Below are 11,172 nucleotides of genomic sequence, written 5' to 3'. Positions count from 1 at the left end.
TTCTTAAAGAGAAGAATGCTATTGATGTTGTTGTGTTCTTCAAGGCTGCCGCCCCCTTCCCCTTTTATAATCTTAAAGGGATCAGCTCCTAATCAGATTAGGAGTTGCTAATTCCAAAGCATATTTGGGTTAGAAGTCCCTTAGTGATAAGGGATAATCCTTATCTTATCTGCAGATCAGATCAGCTGTCTCCTAATCTAATTAGGAGGTTTCCATATCTAAATCTTATTTAGATCTTGGACTCTCTGAGTGGATAGGGTCTAAGCCCAATCCTTTTAGTTGACCCACTTCAGAATTCGCCCCCCCTTTAGATGACTGATCAAATCAGCCCAGTTCGAAATGGGCTTAAGGCCCATTAAGGTTATGTACTCAAAAAACCTTCCAAATTGCTGCCCAGTTGGGCTTCCTTGTATGGCGTGGGACCCAAGCATTGATCTACACATCAGCCACATGGGTTCAGCCCAGCCTTTGTTACAAGGCCTGGCCGAATGCACTGCTGAAGACAGTGTACCCCTTGAAACCCATCAAATGAGCTCTATGGGCCCAACACTTACACTAAGTGGTCCCTGGGCCAAGCCACCTTGTAACACCCAGGGACTGTGGGCAGATGCAAGATTAGCCCATCAGGCATTATCCTCAATGGTCTTACACTTAACCTCTCAGCCCATAATGATCATACACTGCCCGACAAGAGAGGACCTCTCCCTCGGCTACAAGGAACAGTGTTGCACTCTCCACTCATATGGATCCCGGGAATTAAAACCATTTTGCAAACAATTTAGAAACCATATATATATACTTTTATATCTTATATAAAATATATTTTGCAAAAAAAATCTCAACGGTTGAAATCGGCTGCCGGCAGTCTTGGTTTCCATCAGTGAGAGTGCATCCCCGATCCTTACCTTTGTCTGACAAAGGGGCTGATCCTGTCACTATGATCACCCACTCAGATGAATTCTCAGACTGTCCCAACATACCCAGGTTTTGACCCCCGCTAAGGATCTCACTGATTGGTACATCAAAGACAGCCCAATCCGACACCTAGTGCAGTATCATAATCGAGTCTAGGGGTTGGGTGTAACTTTCCAGTTTTGCCCATCAATCTCCAAGGTCCAGGGCAATACTGGAAATCTGGTCCAGTTCAAAGATTCAATTAATCATACACTGTATGTGCCTAGGGTCTCACCCTGGCGGCTGAGACAAGCCACCCCAACCGACTTGGTGGCACTACAGTGTCAGCCTTGTCAGGATAGGTCTCCCCAGACCGACCCACTGGCTGTGAACATTCTAAAGTAACACGAGTCTCATTAAGTGTCCAGTTTAAGGGTATTACACAGAAACATACCAAGGGAACATGAATCAAATATGTATCTTCATTCATTTACAATAAACTCATAAAGTACATCATTCTGATTAAAGCTAAGGGCATACAAAACTGTCTAACAGCTCCCACTTGCACTTAGGTCCAATCAGGTACTAGCCGGAGTCCCATGCTTTCCACGTGTTTCTCAAACACTTTCTGTGATAGTGGCTTTGTCAATGGGTTTGCTACATTTTCCACTGATGCTACCTTCTGAATCAGGACGTCCCCTCTACCAACAATCTCCCGCAGTACGTGGTACTTCCTCTCGATGTGCTTCGACTTCGAGTGGGTTCGTGGCTCCTTAGCCTGAGCAATGGCTCCATTGTTGTCACACAACAATGGGATGGGTGATGTGCTGGACGGAACAACTCCCAATTCGTGAACGAACTTCTTCATCCACACAGCTTCTTTGGCAGCCTCACTTGCGGCAATGTATTCGGCCTCAGTCGTGGAGTCTGCAGTGGACCCCTGTTTGCTGCTTTTCCAGCAAATAGCACACGATCCTATCGTGAAAACATATCCAGATGTAGACTTTCTATCATCTGGGTTTGACTGGAAATCGGCATCTGTAAACCCCTGGATCTGTAGTGAGCTACCGTCGAACACCAAACAAAACTCTTTTGTCCTTCGAAGGTACTTAAGTATGTTTTTCACAGCAGTCCAATGCTCCTGCCCTGGGTTGGCCTGAAATCTGCTTACTACACTCACTGCCTGAGCAATGTCAGGACGAGTGCACAGCATGGCATACATGATGCTCCCTACGGCAGAGGCATAGGGAACGTCTTTCATGCCATCAATCTCCTCAGAAGTCTTGGGAGACATTTTCTTGGAGAGAGTGACTCCGTGCCTGAAAGGAACATTTCCTTTCTTGGAGTTTTCCATGCTGTATCTTTTGACTATTTTATCAATGTAAGCAGATTGGGATAATCCTATTATCCGCTTCGATCTATCTCTATAGAGTCGAAGACTTAGTATATAGGAGGCTTCTCCAAGATCTTTCATGGAGAATTACTGTGAAAGCCATACTTTCACCGTATTTAACATTCCTACATCCTTCCCAATGAGTAGAATGTCATCTACATACAGAACCAAGAAGGTAACCTTATCCCCACTGTACTTCCTGTAGACACAGGGTTCATCCGGATTCTGCTCGAAGTCAAACGATTTGACAGCAGAGTTAAAACGGATGTTCCAACTTCTAGAAGCTTGCTTAAGCCCATAAATGGATCTGTTAAGTTTACACACCATGTTTTCCTGACCAGCAGCAATGAAGCCTTGCGGCTGCTGCATATAGATATCTTCAGTAAGATCTCCATTCATGAATGCAGTTTTGACATCCATTTGCCAAATCTCATAATCATGGTATGCTGCTATAGCTAGCAGGATCCTAATGGATTTAAGCATGGCCACAGGCGAAAAGGTTTCCTCATAATCGATGCCCTCTTTCTGAGTGTACCCTTTCGCCACCAGACGAGCCTTGAAGGTCTCAACTTTACCATCGGGGCCCTTCTTCCTCTTTTAAATCCATTTGCAACCGATTGCCTTTACCCCGAAGGGCGGATCTACTAGAGTCCAGACTCCATTGGTCTCCATTGAGTCCATCTCTGCCCTCATGGCCTCCACCCACTTCTAGGAATCTATGTCCAACATAGCTTCCGCGTAAGTCACGGGATCCTCCTCACTAGTCAAGGTTTCCACTAGGTAACTATCCTGGTCATAACCATAACGGACTGGTGGCCTGGATGCCCGAGTGGATCTTCTAAGTTGGTCACTACCTGGAACTTGTGGGACATCTCCCACTGCTCCTGAGCTCTCCTCATCAAGAACAACTTCCTAACGATGGGTGTCCAAGATATAGTCGGTTTCCAAGAATTGCGCATTTCGACTGCAGAACACTTTCTGCCCACTTGGGTCATAGAAAAGGTAACCTACAGAGCCTTTTGGGTAGCCTACAAATAGGCAACGACTGGTCTTAGATTACAACTTGTCTGCACTCGTTCTTTTAACGTGTGCTGGACAACCCCAAATCTTTAAGTGTCTTACACTTGGCTTCCTTCCGGTCCATAGTTCATATGGAGTCTTCGGAAACGATTTGGTTGGAACCCGATTCAGTACGTAGATAGCAGTCTCTAATGCACATCCCCAAAAGGATGTGGGTAATTCTGAGCGTATGAGAAGTGACCAGACCATGTCCAACAAGGTCCTATTCCTCCTCTCTGAAACACCGTTGAGTTGAGGTGTGGCAGGAGGAGCTAATTGTGACACTATCCAGTTGTCCTTCAAGTAGTCCCTGAATTCGTTAGAGAGATACTCGCCACCTCGATCCGATCGAAGGGCCTTAAGTTCTCTCCCTAACTATTTCTCAACTTCCTGTCTGAACTCTTTGAACTTTTCAAAGGATTCAGACTTGTGTCTCATTAGGTACACGTAACCATATCGTGAAAAATCATCTGTGAAGGTGATGAAATACACGTGTTGATTTCGTGTCCTAACACTCAGGGGACCACATACATCAGTATGTATTAGGTCAAGTGTGCCTATACATCTTTTAGGCTTACCGTTAAATGGCAGTTTCTTCATCTTGCCTTGTAGGCAAGGCTCACAAGTGGGAAGATCTTCTACAGCTAGAAAATCCAAAGGACCATCCTTTACCAACCTTGTGATTCGGTCAACACCGATGTGGCCAAGTCGGTAATGCCACAGACACGTGGGATTAACTGTATCACGGGCTCTCTTCTAGGGGTTTTCAACTGACATAGTTTCGGTTATGTTAGTTTCTAGAGAAGGATGTGGAACATAGAGACCGTTCTCCAGTTCCCCGTATGCGATGAATCTGTTATTTCTTTTAATAGTAATCGTATTACTAAAGAAGACAGAATAACCATCTGCACACAGTTTTGAGACAGAAATCAAATTTCTTCTTAAATTTTGTACATAAAGACAATCTTTCAGTACAATTATTCCTTCTCTAAAATATAGTTCCACGGTTCCTATGGCCGCGGCTGCAACAGTTGCAGTAGTCCCCAAGTAGAGTGTGACTTCTCCTTCACTTAGCCTTCTGCTTACCTTGAACCCCTGCAGTGAGTTACATGCATGAGTTGAAGCCCCGGAGTCAATACACCAGGATGCCGAAGCTACCAACAAATTGGTTTCTATAACACAAGTTTCGAAATTTCCTTTCTTGGATTCCAGGTAGGCAAGACAGTTCCTTTTCCAGTGGCCGGTCTTCTTGCAAAAATGACAGGCATCTGATGCCTTGTCCTTCCTCTGTTTCTTGGGTTTGGCAGCCTTTTTCTGGGGCTTTCTCTTCGCCTTCCTTTTCTTCCCCGATTTGCCAGTTTCAACAAGCATGGCAATGGGCTCATCCTTTTTAATCAATTCTTCGGCCCTCTGCAACATATTGCTGAGTTCCTGCAAGCTGACGTTCAGCTTGTTCATGTTGTAGTTCATGATGAACGGATTAAAGGAAGGAGGCAAAGAGTTAAGGATAGCATCTATCTGGGTTGCAAGGTCCAGCCCGGATCCAAGATTCTCCAGTTCGTTGATGTATCCCATCATCCGAAGACAATGGTCGTGAATTTGTTGACCCTTGGACATTTGTGTGGTCATGAACTGTTTCAAGACCTTTTGTCGAGTAGAACGATTCTGCTCTTCATACATTGTCCTGAGACTGTCCAATATGTCTTTGGCAAGTTCGATCTGATCGAACTGCCTATGTATCAGATTGTCCAAGGAGGCAATGATGTAACACCGGGCAAGGGAGTTTTTCTCCTCCCATTCTTGATAGTCTCTCCTTCGGGCCTCAGAAGCCCTATCTCCCGGACGCTCCGGGGCAGGATTCTTTGCCACTTTGTCAAGTTTTTCAGAAGCAAGGACCAGCATAAGGTTCCTATACCAGTCAGCATAGTTTGGGCCTTTCAACTTGTTGTCATCAAGTAGCTTTGCAAATGATCCGTTTGCCATTTTCTGATAAAAGAGCAAACATCAGTCCACGACCTAATTTGATTCATGTTCATTTCATAGATATGGATTTTAATCTACGATCCATTTCCATTTATTCATCTCTGAGATTTCCCTCCTTTCTTAGTGACGGAGACTATGGGTTGTCTCTGGAAATGTGGGAAATCACATAGGGTGCATGAAGCCAACTGTTTCAGCTGCGTAACCCCACCACCTTTCTGTGAAGGATCATATCCACTCATCATATGAGTTTTCCCTTTGGCCTCTGTCAGACAAGGTTCAGAGCCGTTTTCAGGTAAACCTTTCTGTCCAGTGAGAGCTTACCCATCATATTCGTGAACGCCAAGGTACCGTGAGAGAGTTCCCATTTTTTGGTGAAGCCCCTCCCACATCGGTCTATGACGCCCCTATCATCTTATGAAACACTTAGACAAGCCCAACAGCAAATGGATAGCCCATTTTCTGGTGCGTTTCCTCATTACTGAAGGACCCATCCTCGTGCTAATGATGGAAGGCCTTTAGAGAGTTCACCATATGAATCTCCCTATCACATGCACTCATATTATCTGGAGGGAACAGATAATTACGCCCTAGTTCTATCTTTAGGTCAAACCAAAGTGGCTCCCACTGACTTTCATAAAGCCAGATTTTGGTGGGCCTGAATCGGCTAGGGTTCCGCACGAGACCTCATGATGAGGTGTGGGGCCCACCATTGAGGGAGGTCATCCAATGACCAAAAGGGACACCATGGCAATGATGTGCATTCAGCCATGGTGTGCGAAAGAGCCACTGTCGATTGAGCATGGGCCAAGTACTTATGGCCCATGTACGTAAAACATCACACATCCATACAACACATGCAGGGATAAATTGATCCAATCAATTAATTATCTGTAAAGCCCATTTGAAGCCCATTTTAAATCCATAATATTAACCATTAACATTATCTAGGTATATGGGCCGAACGGTTCAACCCATATAGCTTTAAGGGTTAAGTGGGCTTATAGCAGTTTTAACTATTTAAAACTGGGCTTTTACAGGTTGGGCCGAATTAACCATTTAATTAAATATCAATCCTTAGGCCCATCAGTGGGAAAATTAGGGCTGACTTTCAGCCTTGATTAAACCCTAGATTCGGTCCAAACAGTTTGAACCAATCTTGGTTCGAATGGGTCTAGGGTTTGATCTTTAATTAAATCTTTAATTCAAGAAAATAATCTGAAATTAATTACTGATAAAAGAAAAACAACAATCAGTAAATCAGGGCTGTTCGCACAATCCATCCTGCAAAACAGAGGTTAGATCACAGAATGCAGTTTCACAAACTGCAAATCACAGATGGCGATTCTCCCATCTGCGAAATCTTCTTCTCTGCGAAATCTCCCTTTCTGCGCCGCCATCTTCAATCCAAAATTAAAAAAATAGAAATCCTATTTCTATTAATAATTACATCAGATCGAATACCTATACATTGAGTCTAGAAAATAAAAGAAATTATTTACAGACCAAATGTAATAAATAAATCAAGAAACTGCAAATCTTGCAGATTCCCTGCGCAAACCAAGATTTTGATCTCCTCTTGTACGAACAGCCCATAAATCAAGAAAATCATAAAGAAAAATTCTAAATAATAATCAGATTTATATAAAATTAATTTCAGATTATTCGCCCATTAATTTTGGGAACAAAATTTCCCAAAGCCCATATCTGTGCAAATCGGGTAGAACACCTTCTGCCCATTTGCGCAGGTTCAGATCTGAAACAAACTGGTTCAAGATTTGAACCATGGCTCCGATACCACTGAAGGGATGAGAGATCCATCCTATGGACGTGCAAAGATTGCGGAATAAGGGGCGAATTTCATAAATTTTATCTCTCCCTTCAACTGGGAATCGTATTCCCTATTTAGAAAATCATATTTTCAAGGATCAATCTTGAACCATAAACTGAACCAGATCTGAACCAAAAGGAGTGGGAGAGGATTATACCTGATATGGAAAAATACTATCTCCCAATGGAGGTGTTCACTTCCAAGGAAGGATCCAAAATCTGCTCCCACTGAAGGATGGAGCAGAATCAACAATGTTCTTCAAAAGAACTTGACCCTTCGCAAGAATCAACTGGACGGCTTGTGAGTACAGCTCCAATCAATCATTTCCCAAAAGATTGAAATCAAGATCCAATCTTGATTGCTCCCAAGAACTGGAGATCGAACTGAAGGAATGGCAATGGCAGGAAGGTGGCGGCAGAAGAGAATTCGCAGTATGCAGGAAATCTCTTAATCTCTCTTTCTTAAAGAGAAGAATGCTATTGATGTTGTTGTGTTCTTCAAGGCTACCGCCCCCTTCCCCTTTTATAATCTTAAAGGGATCAGCTCCTAATCCGATTAGGAGTTGCTAATTCCAAATCATATTTAGGTTAGAAGTCCCTTAGTGATAAGGGATAATCCTTATCTTATCTGCAGATCAGATCAGCTGTCTCCTAGTCTAATTAGGAGGTTTCCATATCTAAATCTTATTTAGATCTTGGACTCTCTGAGTGGATAGGGTCTAAGCCCAATCCTTTTAGCTGACCCACTTCAGAATTCGCCCCCCCTTTAGATGACTGATCAAATCAGCCCAGTTCGAAATGGGCTTAAGGCCCATTAAGGTTATGTACTCAAAAAACCTCCCAAATTGCTGCCCAGTTGGGCTTCCTTGTATGGCGTGGGACCCAAGCATTGATCTACACATTAGCCACATGGGTTTAGCCCAGCCTTTATTACAAGGCCTGGCCGAATGCACTGCTGAAGACAGTGTACCCCTTGAAACCCATCAAATGAGCTCTATGGGCCCAACACTTACACTAAGTGGTCCCTGGGCCAAGCCACCTTGTAACACCCAGGGACTGTGGACAGATGCAAGATTAGCCCATCAGGCATTATCCTCAATAGTCTTACACTTAACCTCTCAGCCCATAATGATCATACACTGCCTGACAAGAGAGGACCTCTCCCTCAGCTGCAAGGAACAGTGTTGCACTCTCCACTCATATGGATCCCGGGAATTAAAACCTTTTTGCAAACAATTTAGAAACCATATATATATACTTTTATATCTTATATAAAATATATTTTGCAAAACAAATCTCAATGGTTGAAATCGGCTGCCAGCAGTCTTGGTTTCCATCAGTGAGAGTGCATCCCCGATCCTTACCTTTGTCCGACAAAGGGGCTGATCCTGTCACTATGATCACCCACTCAGATGAATTCTCGGACTGTCCCAACATACCCAGGTTTTGAGCCCCGCTAAGGATCTCATTGATTGGTACATCAAAGACAGCCCAATCCGACACCTAGTGCAGTATCATAATCGAGTCTAGGGGTCGGGTGTAACTTTCCAGTTTTGCCCATCAATCTCCAAGGTCCAGGGCAATACTGGAAATCTGGTCCAGTTCAAAGATTCAATTAATCCTACACTGTATGTGCCTAGGGTCTCACCCTGGCGGCTGAGACAAGCCACCCCAACCGACTTGGTGGCACTACAGTGTCAGCCTTGTCAGGATAGGTCTCCCCAAACCGACCCACTAGCTATGAACATTCTAAAGTAACACGAGTCTCATTAAGTGTCCAGTTTAAGGGTATTACACAGAAACATACCAAGGGAACATGAATCAAATATGTATCTTCATTCATTTACAATAAACTCATAAAGTACATCATTCTGATTGAAGCTAAGGGCATACAAAACTGTCTAACATCATCAATGTAAGCAGATCGGAGCAAGATAAGGCATTAAGGTGGCTAGAGAAATCCATTCACACTCTCTTCACATCGGACGACCCAATTTCCAGAATTCAGGTTGCTAGAGAAATTTGGTGCCTCACCAAGATGTCTCAAAGGTACCCATTTTTCTTCTCATCTCTAGCTTCTGCGATGGTTGAAAAGGTGGCGGAATCCAGGCCACAGACAAGGACTGAGATAGAGATGGGATGGGGGAAGAGGTGAGGGAGGAACCCGTCCAAACCAAACGACGTAAGGATGAAATTGGGGAGAGAGGCCAAAGTGGAGGAGTCCATTGCTGCAATGAGTTGTAGTGGCGGTGATGAAACAAGGGAGAGAACAAAGGGGAAGAAGAGCTGGTCACCATGTTGGCAAGAACCAGGAGTGACCAGAAGGCACTCGACATGGAGGTCACTATTCTAACTCATTTCCAATGTTCCATATCGCTAGAGCTGATGAAGGATCTGATCACGTTATCCACCAGCATCACTTACAATCATGAGAGCATTGAGACATAGATTGAGTTTGGGAATCAAACATGCCTAGTAATTGTTGGGAAGGTGAGATCTCTAAAGCTTGGAAGAAAAGTTCTGAGACACATTTGAAGATACTGTCTTTAGGACGTTATTTTCTCTCCACTCAGTTTTACTGAGTTTGTTGTTGGGTTACAGGCAAATCCATTCCCAAAATACAACAAAGCCTTGGGAGAGAATCTGCAACCAGCAAAGTTGAAGAGTCTCCGAAAAACCTTCTGTGAAATAGTATCAGACTGGACTGAGAGAAAGAGAGAGAGAGTGATTTTCGTAAATGTTTTGTGTGTATGCAAATGCTTGATTTGTGCTCTTTAAATAATCTATGAAGAATCATGAAGGTGCTGCTTTAGAAAAGGCATCTTGAACAGTCACAATTTCAAACGTGTATAGGAGTGTTTTATCATGTAATCAACCAATCAAACCCCATTAGATTTAATCTCTAATGAGATTAAAAACCAACAATTACCAATAAGGTGTTGAGAAGCTTGGACCAGATACCAAATCATGCCATATGGAAGATGATATATGATTGGTGCATCGAGAATTAGTCTTTTGGCATTGAAAGGACACCCACGCCTCAAATTCCTGTAACCCCGGCCCATTTGAGGTCTCACATATTCTTTCAAAGATTACGGATGCAGGTCGACATGGGAGGTGCCAGGAATTGGTGGTGGAGATCAAGAAGGAAAGCGAGCGCAAAAAGCGCTGCACCGTGGCGAATGGGACAGGGCATGTTTTGGCGTCAACATTCGAGGCTTTCGCTGTGGCCTCATTTGAGAAGAACACCAATGTGCTAGAGGAGATCTTTTCTGCACTCACATGGATGATTCCATTGGATTTAGAAGCTCAATCTTACTTGGGATCACCAACTTCTTTACGTCGCATGGTATAGTTTTCCAAGTCTAGAGGTCTCTCAGGAAGGGGCCAAACCCCTCAACCTCTCCGATCACAACCTCCAAATCATGTTTGGCTATGGCAAACGAAAGCCATGTCCGGTTGTCTCTGTTGTACTGATTGTCCTAGGGTTCCGAGTAGGTCCATCTACCCAAGGAGGGACTGTCTTTGTGTGGATGGGGAAAGTTTATTGAGTCCCCATCGGGCCAATTGTAAATCGGGCCATGCTGTTCGGGATCCGACCTGGCTCGGTCCGATGGTTTAGGGGCTGTGTAGCGGCCTATCATGATTGTATGGGCCGATGGACCATACTGGGTTTGGAGTTTCAGGTTAGTGGCTCAGACCAGCATGGGCCGCAATGTTGTGTCATGCCACTCGTGGCCTGCACTGAGTTGGTCAATTGTCAAAAACAGTAGAGGTGATTCAAGACAAAAATTAAATAGTAAGAGTATTTCGTCAATTAGCTAAACAGTATGCACTTTAAGAAATTTGCCCTACGAGTAATTACAATTCATAAAGAAGGGAAGTTTTAGTTTGCACTTCAACATATGCTGTAGACCCACCCCGTTTCAATAATTTCTGTGGAGTGTTGTGATGATTTCCACCTATTTGTAATCTGGTAATTGGTTTCCAACAAAAGCTCTCGTTAGTCCTTAGAG

General features: G+C 43.8%; 1 pseudogene; it reads left to right on the top strand.

The window, feature by feature from the left end:
- Positions 1-9,451: 9,451 nt before the first annotated feature.
- LOC104612071 (U-box domain-containing protein 21-like) lies at positions 9,452-10,778 on the top strand (annotated as a pseudogene).
- Positions 10,779-11,172: the final 394 nt, after the last annotated feature.

The sequence above is a fragment of the Nelumbo nucifera genome, chromosome 1 (genome assembly GCF_055504915.1).
Source record: "Nelumbo nucifera cultivar China Antique chromosome 1, China Antique-T2T, whole genome shotgun sequence".
NCBI classification, from domain to species: domain Eukaryota; kingdom Viridiplantae; phylum Streptophyta; class Magnoliopsida; order Proteales; family Nelumbonaceae; genus Nelumbo; species Nelumbo nucifera.
Note: the sequence above shows the minus strand (reverse complement) of the source record. Positions and strands in the feature narration are given on the sequence as shown.